We start from the raw sequence: 13,728 nt of genomic DNA, 5'->3' as shown, positions 1-13,728 counted from the left end.
CTTTCATCCTTTATAAGCCTTTACAACCATCTTATCCCTACAAGTATAAGGCTGGATAGAAATCTGATTATCATTTAAGTACATTTGGGTATAATATTGAGACATGCGAGGTGTTTGAAAAACATGCCATTATGTTGATTGGATATCCTTTAAGGGATATGCAAACACTTGTAATGTAAACATTGATCCTCTTTCAAACAATACCGACATCAATGTTTAAGGCATGAATGCACTAGATTTTAAAGACATGGCATGTGATGAGAAAAAAGGCATTTTTATGGCTTTTGAATCCCTTGAACGATAAAAATCAGTTATGATTAGCTCGTATAATAGAAGAGGCACCTCATTAGTAATACAAAGCCATGAATGTTTGGTAAGGAAAGCTAATGATTATAGTATTGTCAAATTATTGTTGTTCTTGAACTTATGAATAAGGTCATTAAAACTTTATTTTTCTAGGATTTGTTTTTGGTGTTCTCTAAAACTATGCATTTTTTTTATGAAGTGTTTTTTTTTTTACCAATTATGGCTCTGAAATCAAGGGTTTTCTATGTGAAAGTAACATTTAACATAAATATAATAGAAAATTTTATCAAATTCCAAAACAAGTCATGCAAATGTTAAGGGGCGATCCTTTTTTACTAATCCAATATCTTTTTTTTCACAAAAAGGTAAAGTCTTAATAACCACCCTATTTTTGAAAAATAAAATTACCTTTTTACTCCCAACACACCTCAAGAAGGAAAAATATTACATAAAATAATACACAAAATAGAATTGAATGATTTGATGACCTAAATAATGTGTATTCAAGTTATGATCCGACCACACCTTCTCCAAGGTTAAACTCACAGTTTTTCTAATTAATGATGATTTGAATGAGGCAAAGGCTTATTGTTATGAGCATATTTAAGTTTGAGATGAAGAAAAGACATCTTTGAAATATCCTTCATAAACAAAATATATCATTTGCATTCTCCATTTGATTCATAAATATATTTCTTAAATAATAATCCTAACTAGGATCACCTATCATATTGGGAGCAAGTTTTGGAAATTATCCAGTTTCTCTACCCTAACTGAAAAGAAAAGGCAGCTTATAGAGGCTGTTGGTGGTGGAAGGTGAGGCCTTAGAGAGAATGGCCTTAGTGAGATAATAAAAATGGATTCTCACCATTTCATCAAACATCTTAATGATGTCTGATGAAAGTTATAACCGCTATTTAGTCATAACTAGACAAATAACCTTCAATGTAAGTAACTTTCTTGTTTAACCTTTTAGTTTGGTTTTATACCCATTATTTTCTAACAATCTTGTTTTTAGCAAACTTTCATAATGTGTGCTTGTTCCAAGAAGTGTTAGATGCCGAATAGGAACCAAGTAAGGGAGGTCATTGCCAAACATAAGGCAGACCATGTTGTCCTTTAAGGGCTAAAGAAGAAGAAAATTGTTGTGAGGCAAAACTGAGGAGCCTTAAGGTGGCTTATACAACACTAAAAGAATAAATACAAGGTGGTGTTTTTTTTTTTTTATTAGGCCACACTAAAAAAAGCTTTAGACCGTTTTAAACCAAGTGGATATCGTGAAACATGATATCTTTGAGGTGAAGGCCACCCAAAACAGTCTGAAGGCTAAGCTTCTCGCTACCAGTGAAGAAGCCTAGAGTTCTAGGGTATGGCTAAAGGCTTTAAGGAATTCTCTTTAGGAGTTCTAAGAATTGTTTAGGGTGTCTGCAACTTTTTTTGAGACAGTTGGGGACAAGATCTTTCATATCATGTCCAACTTCTACTTCTTCAATTAATCAAAGGGAATGCAGGTGATCATGTCCTAGAGCTTGATTTACATATATGTTCCAAACATAAAAGATATCTTGTACAGGAGTTTGAGTTAGATATCCAAGCCTCTGCTCCCTATCCCCACTTAGTTATGTAAACAACTCTGGCCCTGCGGGGTTTATCAATGTAATGCGTTTCGTTTTATAAATTGATTTTTATTTTTCATTTATGCATAACTTGTGTAGTTTGTATGAATTTGAAGCATGTAGTCAAAACTTTCAAGGTCAGAAGCCCTTAGGAATTTTTTTTTTGAAATTTTTAGAGGCCCAATGATCATACTAAGAAAAATATTTAGGAGGGAATTCTCTAGATAATTTGTATTGGTCCAACCCTCATGGTAAAAACTTCATGTAGGGTCCAAAGCCATTAGAAAATTGTTGAAAATTTGTATAGGGCCAACACCCATACTTAGAAAAATATTTATCAAATTTTGGCAAGAATCAAACATTGAATTTCACCTAACCTTACTATAAGGGAGCCCATGCCAATCTCTTTCAACGTAAATTGTGCAATCGCACGGGGGAGACAAAGTTGATCCCTTCCAAGGTGAATTTTGCAATCATACTAGGAAAATTAAGTCAATCTCATCATTGGTGAATTGTGCAATCGCGCTAGAGATACCAAGTTTAATCTCTCGCAATATATAAAACTCATTGCTAATATTCGTAGGTATAATGGTCGATAATATTTAAGTTATGACTTGAGCAACCCTCATCTCCCCCACCCTTATTTCTTCTTCTTCTTCCTCGATTTTTCTTTACAAATAGCAACAACAACCAAATGTAGAGGCGATCTAGTTTTTTTATCTTTTAAAAGACTTCAATAAACCATTATGGGATGGGTGCACAAATCATAGTAAATTATCGATCATTGCATAGATGCTCACTGTCAAGTCAAAGCATGGGCTAACACTACAAGAAATTCGCTTAACACCAATGGCTTTACCGATGGAATACTTCTGTCAGTAATTTGCAGTCATAATTACCGACGATATATTTTCCATCAGTATATATTGACATACTACTTCGGTCGGTATATACCAACAACATTACAAATGAACTATTCAGAATTAAAAAAAAAGGTGGTTCACTAACATGGAAGTTTTTTTAGGTGATTTTACCGACGGACTCACTGAGGGAATCAAACTGGCAGCGCTGTATAGTGACGTGACCGATTCATCATCCGTATTGCCAACGGACTCACCAAGAGTTTCAAATCGGCAGCTCCGTATAGTGACGTCACCGATTCATCGTCCGTATTGCCGATGGAATCACCTAGGGATTCAAACCATTATCCATGTACAGTAATGTGACCTATATTCACCATCAAAATGGCTGATGGAATCACTAACAAAAGTATTCCGTCGGTGAGTCCATCGGTAAAAGTTAATAAATGACCACTCTACCGACCCTTTCCATCCAAACTCTTCTTTTTCTTCTCCATCCCAACTCTCCCCTACTACAAACAACCAACCCCCCCCCAAAAAAAAAAAACTCCCTCTTCTTAGCACAAGTCATATTTCTTGAAGTTTTGTGGTCACAACATTTGTGTTCTGATTTACCGATAAATTTTATAAGTTTTTGTAAGTAATTCTATCTTTTCAAATTTTAACATTTAAATGTCAATTTTATTGTTTTTTTAGTATACATATTTTTTTAGTATATGTACATGTTTTATTGTTATTTCTCAAACAAACTTGTAGTATATGAATGTATAATTTTGTACTTGTTATGGTTTGTTTTAGATTTTGTAAAATTGTATTTGTTTGTAAATTGTGGAAAATTTATTGAATTACCGAATTACATGTTTTGTTTTGAAATAATTAATAGCTTGTTTAACGGGTCTGTTTTAATTTTTATCAATGGTATTACAGAGTTGTAATTTTTGTAAATTTATATGTATTAATTTGTATGGATGTTGATAATTGATAATGAATATTTAATATTTATGAGAATTTGTAATTAGTTTTTTGGATAATCTCGAGGTAAACCAATATATATTTTTGCAAATTTATTTACCTAACATAGTTAATGAATACATGTTATCATCATAATTTTATAGAGGTTTGATAGAAGTCATGGATGATCATTCGTGGATGTATCGAGATTCACCCCAAAGATTGTGAAGGATGTATTATTGTAACGGGGTTCAGAGTTTTATTAATTTTGCAACATCTATTCCCAGAAATTTTACTAGAGGCGGTATTAGGTGTCCATGCAGGAAGTGTCAAAATAAAAAGTATCTACATCCAAATGTTATAATGATGCATCTTCTACACAAAGGGTTTATGGAGAATTACTAGTGTTGGTATACACATCGAGAAGTATTTGTTCGTAAGAAAAACATAGGAGAAAGGGTGGTTGGGTCAACTTCTAGTGCTAGCAACGTGCATGAAGCGACAAATGACAACATTAATCCTTACAGGAATATGGTTATGGATGCAATGAGAATGAATCAAGGTAATGTCAGTCAATGTCCAATCATAGAAGAAGAACCTAATGCAGATGCAATTAGGTTTTTTGATTTGTTAAAAGATTCTAACGAACCATTATAGGATGGCTGCACGAACCATAGTAAATTATCAGTTGTAGCACAGGTGTTCACCATCAAGTCAGATCACAGGTTGAGTGAGGTCAGGTATGACAAAATTATTTGCCCTAACTTTTACATGTTATACTACCTAGAAAATGCTGAGCTAACCGAGTGCATGACATGTGGGCATTCCTGTTACAAACCCAGAACTGACAAGGGAAAGACTCTAATGGCATACAAAAACATAGATACTTCCCAATAACACCTAGATTATAGAGGTTATTCATGTCACCAAGGACTGCTAAGCACATGACATAGCACCAATCACATGATGCGGTTGATAGAGATGGTGCATCCTTCTAACGGTGAAGCGTGGAAACACTTTAACAGTGTGCATTCTCACTTTTCAGCTGAACCAAAGAACATGCGTCTTAGGTTATGTATAGACAGATTCAACCTATTTGGGTCATTTGCTGCTCCTTATTCGTGTTGGCCGATCATACTTATGGTTTATAACTTGCCACTGACAATGTGTATTAGGCCGAAGTTCATGTTTTTATCTACTGTCATACCTGGTTAGAGTAGCTCGGGCTAGAATATAGATGTTTGTCTTCGACCATTGATTGATGAGTTGGCGCAGTTATGATCCTCTAAAACTTTGACTTATGATATATTGAGGAAATAAAATTTTGTTATGAGGGCGGCTTTGATGTGAACAGTTAATGATTTTCCAGCTTATGGAATGCTTTATGGTTAAAGTACGTATGGAAAACAACAAGGTATTCATGTTAATAAATGGAGGTAAAGCTTCTTTTTTTATTATTATCACCGTCGTTTCTTACCACTAAAACATAGGTATAGAAAGAACAAAAAAGATTTCTTTGTTGGAAGAGTTGAAAAGGATATTGCATCCCCGCGTTTTTCTAATGAAGAATTGCATGATATTGTATTAGAGTACGGTGACAACATTGTGTTTGTTCAATCAGGCAAATAGAAGTTTCCTGGTTTTGGTTTGACCCATAATTGGGTAAAGCGAAGTATCTTTTGGGAGCTTCCTTATTGGAAGACCAATATGCTCCGCCATAACCTTGATGTCATGCACATTGAAAAGAATGTGTTTGAGAACATTTTCAACATCGTCATAGACATGAAGGGGAAGATAAAGGACAACATCAAGGCTATATTAGATATATCTTTGTTCTATAACCATAAAAATATGGAGTTGGTTTGTGATAGGTCATGAGTCGTAAAATCAAGAGCAAGCTTTGTGTTAGAGAAAAACACACAACTACTAGTCTACAAATGGCTTAAGAGTCTGCGTTTTCCCGATGGACATGCCTCAAACATATCAAGGTTGGTTAATACGGAGGAATGTAGATTGTATGGAATGAAGAGTCATGACTGCCACGTGTTTATGCAAACACTCATCCCATTAGCTTTTCATGATTTGTTACCAAAGAGGATATGGGATGCACTCATAGAGATCAGTCATTTTTTTAGTGATAGATGTTCCAGCAAGTTGAATGTTGATCACATTGAGAGGCTTGAAACATATATTGTCCAGACACTATGCAAACTTGAGATGATATTCCCTCCATTTTTTACTCAATAGAGCATTTCCCCATATATCTACCGTTTGAGGCAAAAGTTGGAGGATTGGTCCAATATAGATGGATGTACCCATTCGAACGGTTAGATATTAAAATTGCAATGTAATTCATATATAAAAGTATTTTCTTTGTTTTTTTAATTGAAAATATTTGATTAATTCAATGCAGGTATTTGTTCAATCTCAAGAAAAAAGTTAAGAACAAGGCGCATGTTGAGGCTTTGATATGTGAGGCCTAAATTGTTGAGAAGATCTTAACATTTATCTCATATTATTTCAAACCTCATCTAAGAATGAGAATCAATCGCGTTCCACGACATGATGATGACGGTGAAGTGTTTTCTAGTGGGAACTTGTCAATATTCTCCAATCCTAGACGACCTACACTTAAAAATGCCATAAGAGGAAGATATTTGTCAGAAATAGAGTTCAAACAAGCACACAATTATGTTGTATTTAACTATGATGAGGTGAGACCTTTTATTCAATAAGTATATAAAATGTGTACTAATAATTAAACTTTGTTAATAATATAATGTTTATATATTGTAATATCATACACTTATTATCACTTACATGTAACATCAACAATATTTGATGTCCAATAACTCACAACTGACTGAATCCCAAATCTTTCAATTACAAGATGAACAATTGGCCACGTGGTTTAGAACACATGTAGCACTATCACAAATTCATTATCACTTGTAAAATTATTGTACGCATGTCATTATGAGATTCTTGTTTATTGTTCATTGATGTACATTACATACAAGGTTTATTAAATGAGAAGGACTGATATTAAGTCATTGTCTTCACTAAGCCTAGGCTCTTAAAGAAAAGTTAAGTGCCACAACGAGTATTTTGTCAATGGATATGTGTTCCATATTGAAGAATACGGGTATGGAAGAAAGACATACAACATCAGTGTTTGTGTTAATGGATCAATTAGTAGTGAGTTAGAAGTTGACTACTATGGTAGATTAGAAGAGGTCGTCGAACTGCAATATCATAACGAGTAGAATATAGTATTTTTTATTCAAATGCTATTGGTATGTCACAATGGACAGAGGAATCAAAGTTGATCCGCATGATGGTCTGATCGAAATTAACTCAAAAGCTAGACTCCGCAACGTAAACAATGTCTTTGTTTTCGCAAAGTAATGTCAACAAGTTTATTACACATACAACCCTTCCTTTAGAAATGATCGATCAAGAGTTGATTGGTTATCCATTTTAAAAATGAAAGCCAAGGGTCGTGTCGAGGTTGTTCGGGATGAGAACGAAGACACAAGTGTGCGAGATGAAGTCTTTCAAGTTAGTGAGTTGGTTGAACCATATCGAGTTGCTCCTTCGATTGACTTGGAAGAAAATTCAAATTTTCATGTTTTTGATGATAGTCTTGTTGATGTTGACACAGAGGAGTTGAATGTTGTTTTGAGCTCTAGCGGACAAGCAAATGTCAATGAAGATGATGATATCCATATTAAAGATTGTGATGAAGGTGATGACTATTGAATTGACGATGAAGAAGAAGAAAATTCTAACTAACTATGAAAAAGAAGCCATGTGTAAAACATTTTTTTTCATGTAATATATATTATGGATGATATATTTTGTAACATGAAATATTTATTTTATAAGTTTGTATTGTTTAAGAACTATTGTTATTGTTTTGTGCGATGGACAATTTATCATTTATGTGTTTACAGGAAGGTAAATAGGCAATACAAACATCATTTTTCTTGCACATTGCACTATCACCGACGTCCATACTGACAGATTCCATTTCGTCGGCATTTCATAGTAGCATTGTTGTAAATGCCACAACCATCACCGACGACTTTGCAGACGAATTCCATTTCATCGTCATTTCACAGTAGCGTTGCTGGAAATGCCACTACCATCATCAATGAATTTATGGATGGATTCCAATCCGTCGGTATTGTGTTGGCAGGTCACAATTATCGACAAAATCACCGAAAAACGGTGTGAATTTCAAAGGGTGGGGCATTAAATGCATCTATGACAAATTCCGACAAACTGTGAAAAATATGGAGGATAATTAAAAATGATGGTGTGAAATTCAAAAGTTACCAACGGATTTTCAAAACATCATCGACATAATAATTTAAAATAATATTTTTTTTAATGTCCGTCGGTAAAACTGCGGTATAAATCCCAGCGACCGCCCTTACAATTCATTTTTCCATCTACTTCGCTATTCCCCTTTCATTTTTTATTTTTTCCCTCTCATTTCCTTCAAGACTTTTGTTTGTTTTGCTGGTAATCTCTACTTGAATTTTACTCAAATTAAAAGGTATGTGTTTCCTCAACTTCATTTTACTTTAAGAATTTTTTTTCTTTGTTTTAGCTATTGTTATTTTTGTTATGTGTTTTGTTTTGGTGTATTTTTATAATGTATATAAAGTCTTGAAATAAACACATTATTAAGGTAAGCATATTTCATTCCTAAAGTCTATAGTTTTTTTTTAAAAAAAATTATTCAATATATTTTATTGTTTTTATTGCTATAATAATTGAATAATTTGTTGAATTGTAATTGTTAATGTTGAATTTACCTTGTAATTAGTAATTGATTATGTTGGAATAAAGTTAATTATTTTCTCTCAATTTTACTCTACTATTGCATGGATTTTTGTTTAATTATTTCCATTAATTTTAATTTTTAGTCTAGAGTTTTTTAAAATTTATTGAATATATTTTATTGTTTGTATTGCCATAATAATTGAATAATTTGTTGAATTGTAATTGTTAATGTTGAATTTACTTAGTAATTAGTAATTGAATATGTTGGAATAAATTTAATTATTTTTCTCTCAATTTTACTATATTATTGCATGATTTGTGTTTAATTATTTCCATTAATTTTAATTGTTAGTCTAGAGGTTTTTTTTTTATTTACTGAATATATTTTATTGTTTGTATATCCATAATAATTGAATAATTTGTAGAATTTTAATTGCTATTGTTGAATTTACCTTGTAATTAGTATGGATGTTATTTGTATAGATGTTATGTTATATACAAGACTAGTATAGATAGGGTCAATTAGTTGTGGCTATTGTCAATATTTGCAGGTTTGAAAAGTTTGGGTAGTCTCTAATATAGGAGAGGTGTTCCTCAATTTTTTTAACATTCAAATATAATCCAAAGACGACGTGTCTTTATAGAGGAATCAATTCACCTGCTAGTACGAGGCACAATGGAAGGACGACCTTTCAATGTAAGTTTGTTTCAGTTTCAGTTTTTTTTAATTATAACATAAGTTAGGAACAACTAATCAATATTTCATTAATTTAACTTATTTTCAAGTTCACAAACATTGAAGCCGCCCGAGTAATATCATCGGCATTTAAATCGTCGATGGAGATTCCATTATTTCAATGGAGTCAGGTATCCAGACATCCTAAATAAATACCTCAAATCAATGCATGGTATGACAGATTTGAGATTGATGTTACTTTCTAATTTCCTGCTTTTTTCTAATAAATTATTAATATAGATGTAAATAAATTATTATTTTTGTTTAAAATTAATCATTTATACACAAGACAAATTTGACTAGGACAGTGTGCATGACCTTGTTGTGAGGAATGTGTGGGAAAATCACACGGCAACTAGGTAACATAAAAAACAATACAAGATTTTTTAGAAAAAAATTTATGTTTCAAAATCTAATTTCTCGCTATGGAATTAGGCTACGTGATTTTTGATATGAAGCACAAAAAAAAAATGCAAGAGAAAAGGGTCTCCAAGGCCGGAACGATATGGCAGTTTGAAGGGATTTCAAACCAATATACATCCTGGCAAATATATGGCCGCAATATCTTGAGCACGTAAAGTCCGAGCGATTCACATGACGCTCACAGTTCGGTGCTAGCAATCAAACTCGACCAATTCATGGCTCGGTGACAACGCACACCAGCTGCTCCCTTTCGTTTGCTACACATGTGAAACAGATGGTAAGATTAATTTCAATGAAATATATTGTTAAATAATTTTTTGTTACTTAATTAATTTTTTTCATTATAGGCTACGTCTCTTGGATGTGAGCTGAGCCCAATGGAGTTGTTTGTTGAGACGCACGTGCGAAGTCAAGAACACCAAAAGGGAACACAACAGTTTGTTGACAACCACACTCAATACTTTGTGGTATGTTTGTTCAACCATTTTTTTCACAAGTTATTATTTTTATTGAATTGAATATGATGGTATCTTTTTTCATTTTCAGGGGACTTATAATAGACGGTTTAGGGAGAGATATGAGGATGATCCTTTGACCCATTCGGATTTCAATCTGGATTTGTGGATGAAGGTAGGATCGTCCGGTGGATCTGATAAAAATCGGGTGTACGGGCTCTCCAACACTACAAGCCCTCCAACACTACGCCCAAGAACTTGTGGGTGGCCTGTAGTGTCTTAATCGTTGAGAGCTTCTAATAAGTATTGAGCACCCAATCTAAGGAATTTGTGGCCTTGAAGCAACACATGACTCAGCTCATCGAAAAATACGAGCACTAATCGGCGACTTATGAGCAACTCTTGGTGAAATATGAACAGCTTCGCCATATGGTCATGAACATGGCATCACAGAGTGGTGATATATGTGCGCCTCCTTTTTGGTCGTATAAGAACTAGCCTCCTCCTCCTCCAGCTCTGTTATTTTGTTAATTTAATATTTTTTTTGAAACACATTCAATTTGTAATAAATATTATTTAACTTTATTTTTTTTTTTTTGATGTTTAATAAAACTTTTATTTGCATAATTGGTTTTTTTTACCATTATTTTTATATTTTATATTATTTATTCTAAATAATTTTTTAAAAAATATTTAAAAATAATCACTGAGGGATTTACAGGCGAATTGTATTCGTCGGCATTTGACAGAGAGTGGGAAATGCCAATATCATCGACGAATTTACCGACAAAGTCTTTTCATCAGCATTTCACTGTAGCTTGGTGCAAATGCCACAATCATCGACAAATTTACTTAGGGATATAGTCCTTCGGCATTTCACCGGGAGCTGAAAAATATTTACTGGATATGCCACTATCACTGATAGAATATATCTGTCAGTATATTTCGAGCGGGAATTTTTTTTTGGCACGCAATTTTCCGTTCTGTAAAATCATTGACAATTGTTTTTTTTTTTTTTTACCAACTGACTTAGCGATGAAATTAGGTATTACCGACGAAAGGAAATCCAACAAACAATTTCTGTAGGTAAAAATATTTTTGTTGGTAAAACTGTGAAATCTTGTAGTGTGAGTGAGGTTAATTACGATAGAATTGTCGAATGAACAAGAAACATTTAACTTAAAAGGAATAAGCTAAAAGAGAATTTTTAATGTGCTAAACCTAAATCCATGATGAAACCCATGTAACATTAAATTAAAATTACAAAAAAAACTAATTGTTATAAAAAACATATCGCGGCTCCTTTAAAAAACTACTATGGATGTAATAAGAATTTTTTTTTCTTTCAAGATAAGCAGGAGACTCGAGAGTGAGAAAAAAAAAAAGGAAAGAAGAAAAAGAGTAGTTGGACCCAGGTCGTGGTTACGTTGCCGACACGCGCTGACATGGGAGAGAACTGTTTCCAAGCCAATTCCATTGATTCCAAGAAAGGTCGTCATCGAAGCTCGAACAAAGTTGCAAGTGCTACCTAAATGGGATAACCTTTCTCTTATGCTGGCGTGTGTACATGTGGTAGCCAACTCCAATATGATTCTACATCCCGACTGGATTTGAAACTCTAGATAAATTTTTTTTTTACAAAAAAAGAAATTATGCTAGTAAATTATCTTATTTCAATTCAATTTTAGTTTTATTTTACAAAAAAATATTGACGGATAATTAAATAACGATACAAAATGCATATCACATAACATGATTCTATTTTTTTTATCTTCAATTATTTTCTATACGCTAAATATTTTCCATGATGGGGAGGAAGGCTATATTCTCCACTTTCTTGAAATTAACATACCCACACATATATATCCACTAGATTGTTACATAAATATAGGCAAAAAATTTTAAGAGAATACAAATTCGAAAACTGAGCATGAGTTCATGACTCTAATATTCAATAACCAGATAGGGGTTTAGTTGGGATAATTTGAAAGAGTTTTCCAAATTTTTCTTTGAAACTAATGTGGTTGTGGTTTTCCCTTTGCCCTTCTTCTAATAAAAAGCACCCAACATTCTCTTCTTGTCATAGATACTTTTATATAATTAGTACATCTTGTTTGATTTTCGTAGCAAAAAGTGGCTGCATCACCAAAGACTTTTAACTAATGAACAGTAGATTTGACTAAAGGAGTTTCTTTAGAGATAAACAAATAAATTATTATTATTATTATTTTAAAAAAAGTTATTGTTCTTCAAGGATTGGTGGGCTCGACGTATGTGGCTACATTAGAGGTAGCTTAGTGCAATCTACACTTTGCAAAGCTCAAACAAATATTATTTCCTAATTAAGAGCTTCACACAACGGATTGAGTCGTTGAAATATAGCTGGCAAATCTAGTAAAGACCTCCCATGATTCCATCACTAAACTTGAAGCCAAAGTTATTCCAAAGACACTAATTTTATATTCTATGATCTGTTGCTATTGCTTTTTGTTGATTTATTGCTTGCATTTCCTTCCATAAATAGGGCAAATGACTACCTGAGAATTGGACTCATGCATGGCGAACAAGTTGAGCTGTAGGGTTATGATGAACATGCTAATTACAAGCTGTTGTCTTCCATGGAATAGGCAGTGATGGCATTTGTTTTATTTTCCTGAGGTGGAGAAAAACAAATAGACCATAACACTGTCATTCCTTGGAAGATAATGACTCGTGGTTGACACTTGATCTCTCCAGTCCAGTTCAGATTCAAGCTAGCTGCTGTCTGCAAATTATTTGAAAAGGGTTTGTTTTCTGGCTCCCAAAACATATACAGAATCGCAAATATATGTAGGCCAGCCTCTCATTGTAGAAATGCTATTTATATTTTCTAATCAGCATTTACTAAATTCTTTCCTGGTACCAATAATTCATGATATAAAGAACTTATTTCTTGTTAGATACTCCACTAGAATTACCAAGATCTTAGCTCATTAATTGTCTATTGTTAAATAGTTCATGATAGAAAGCTTGAAACACCCAAAGGTGGAAGAACAATCTTTGACAAGCTTGAAAGAAAGAATGATTGTACCGAACATCATTTCTTCAGCCGAACAGCCCCTGCAACATGAGGTGGAAATTGTCTATGAAGTATTAGAAGTAAGTGAATGCGGATTTGAAGATGAATTTTTTTGGGTAATTTGAAGATGATGAATTTGAATCAATAAACATATATTATTTGTCTTTAAACTGATACTTATCCGTATTATATTCAGTTTTTTATAGAGTTCGAAAGCATATTGATAGATCACGTCGTTCAAAGAGATTAAGCCAAATGCCAAATACTTCAGTGATGTCTACAGCACATAATTAATCGTGCATGCAGGCCACGACGTCCAGAATGGGGAGTGCTGGCAGTTGAATATAAAACGTGGGAAACATTACGTGCAAATGTGATGACAGAACTGGCATTATCTTAGTTACTTTTATTTCATGCAATTATATTTCAGTCTATGTGTACGTGGTCTTGCTATTTAAGCAACCACAGTTGTTATTAGTGGTAATCAATTATTTTCAGAACAAAGGTTTATTCTCACCTAAAGAGAAAG

At 33.2% G+C, this 13,728-nt stretch overlaps 3 pseudogenes; all 3 read left to right on the top strand.

Moving 5' to 3' along the window:
- Nucleotides 1–4,714: 4,714 nt before the first annotated feature.
- LOC140954827 (uncharacterized) lies at nucleotides 4,715–5,362 on the top strand (annotated as a pseudogene).
- Nucleotides 5,363–5,440: 78 nt separating this feature from the next.
- Nucleotides 5,441–6,468, top strand: LOC140954815 (uncharacterized; annotated as a pseudogene).
- Nucleotides 6,469–7,798: 1,330 nt separating this feature from the next.
- LOC140954806 (uncharacterized) lies at nucleotides 7,799–10,639 on the top strand (annotated as a pseudogene).
- The last annotated feature ends 3,089 nt before the right edge of the window (nucleotides 10,640–13,728 follow it).

Source organism: Populus alba, chromosome 1, assembly GCF_005239225.2.
Source record: "Populus alba chromosome 1, ASM523922v2, whole genome shotgun sequence".
NCBI lineage: Eukaryota > Viridiplantae > Streptophyta > Magnoliopsida > Malpighiales > Salicaceae > Populus > Populus alba.
The sequence above is the reverse complement of the archived record's forward strand: the minus strand, read 5'-3'. Positions and strand labels throughout refer to the sequence as shown.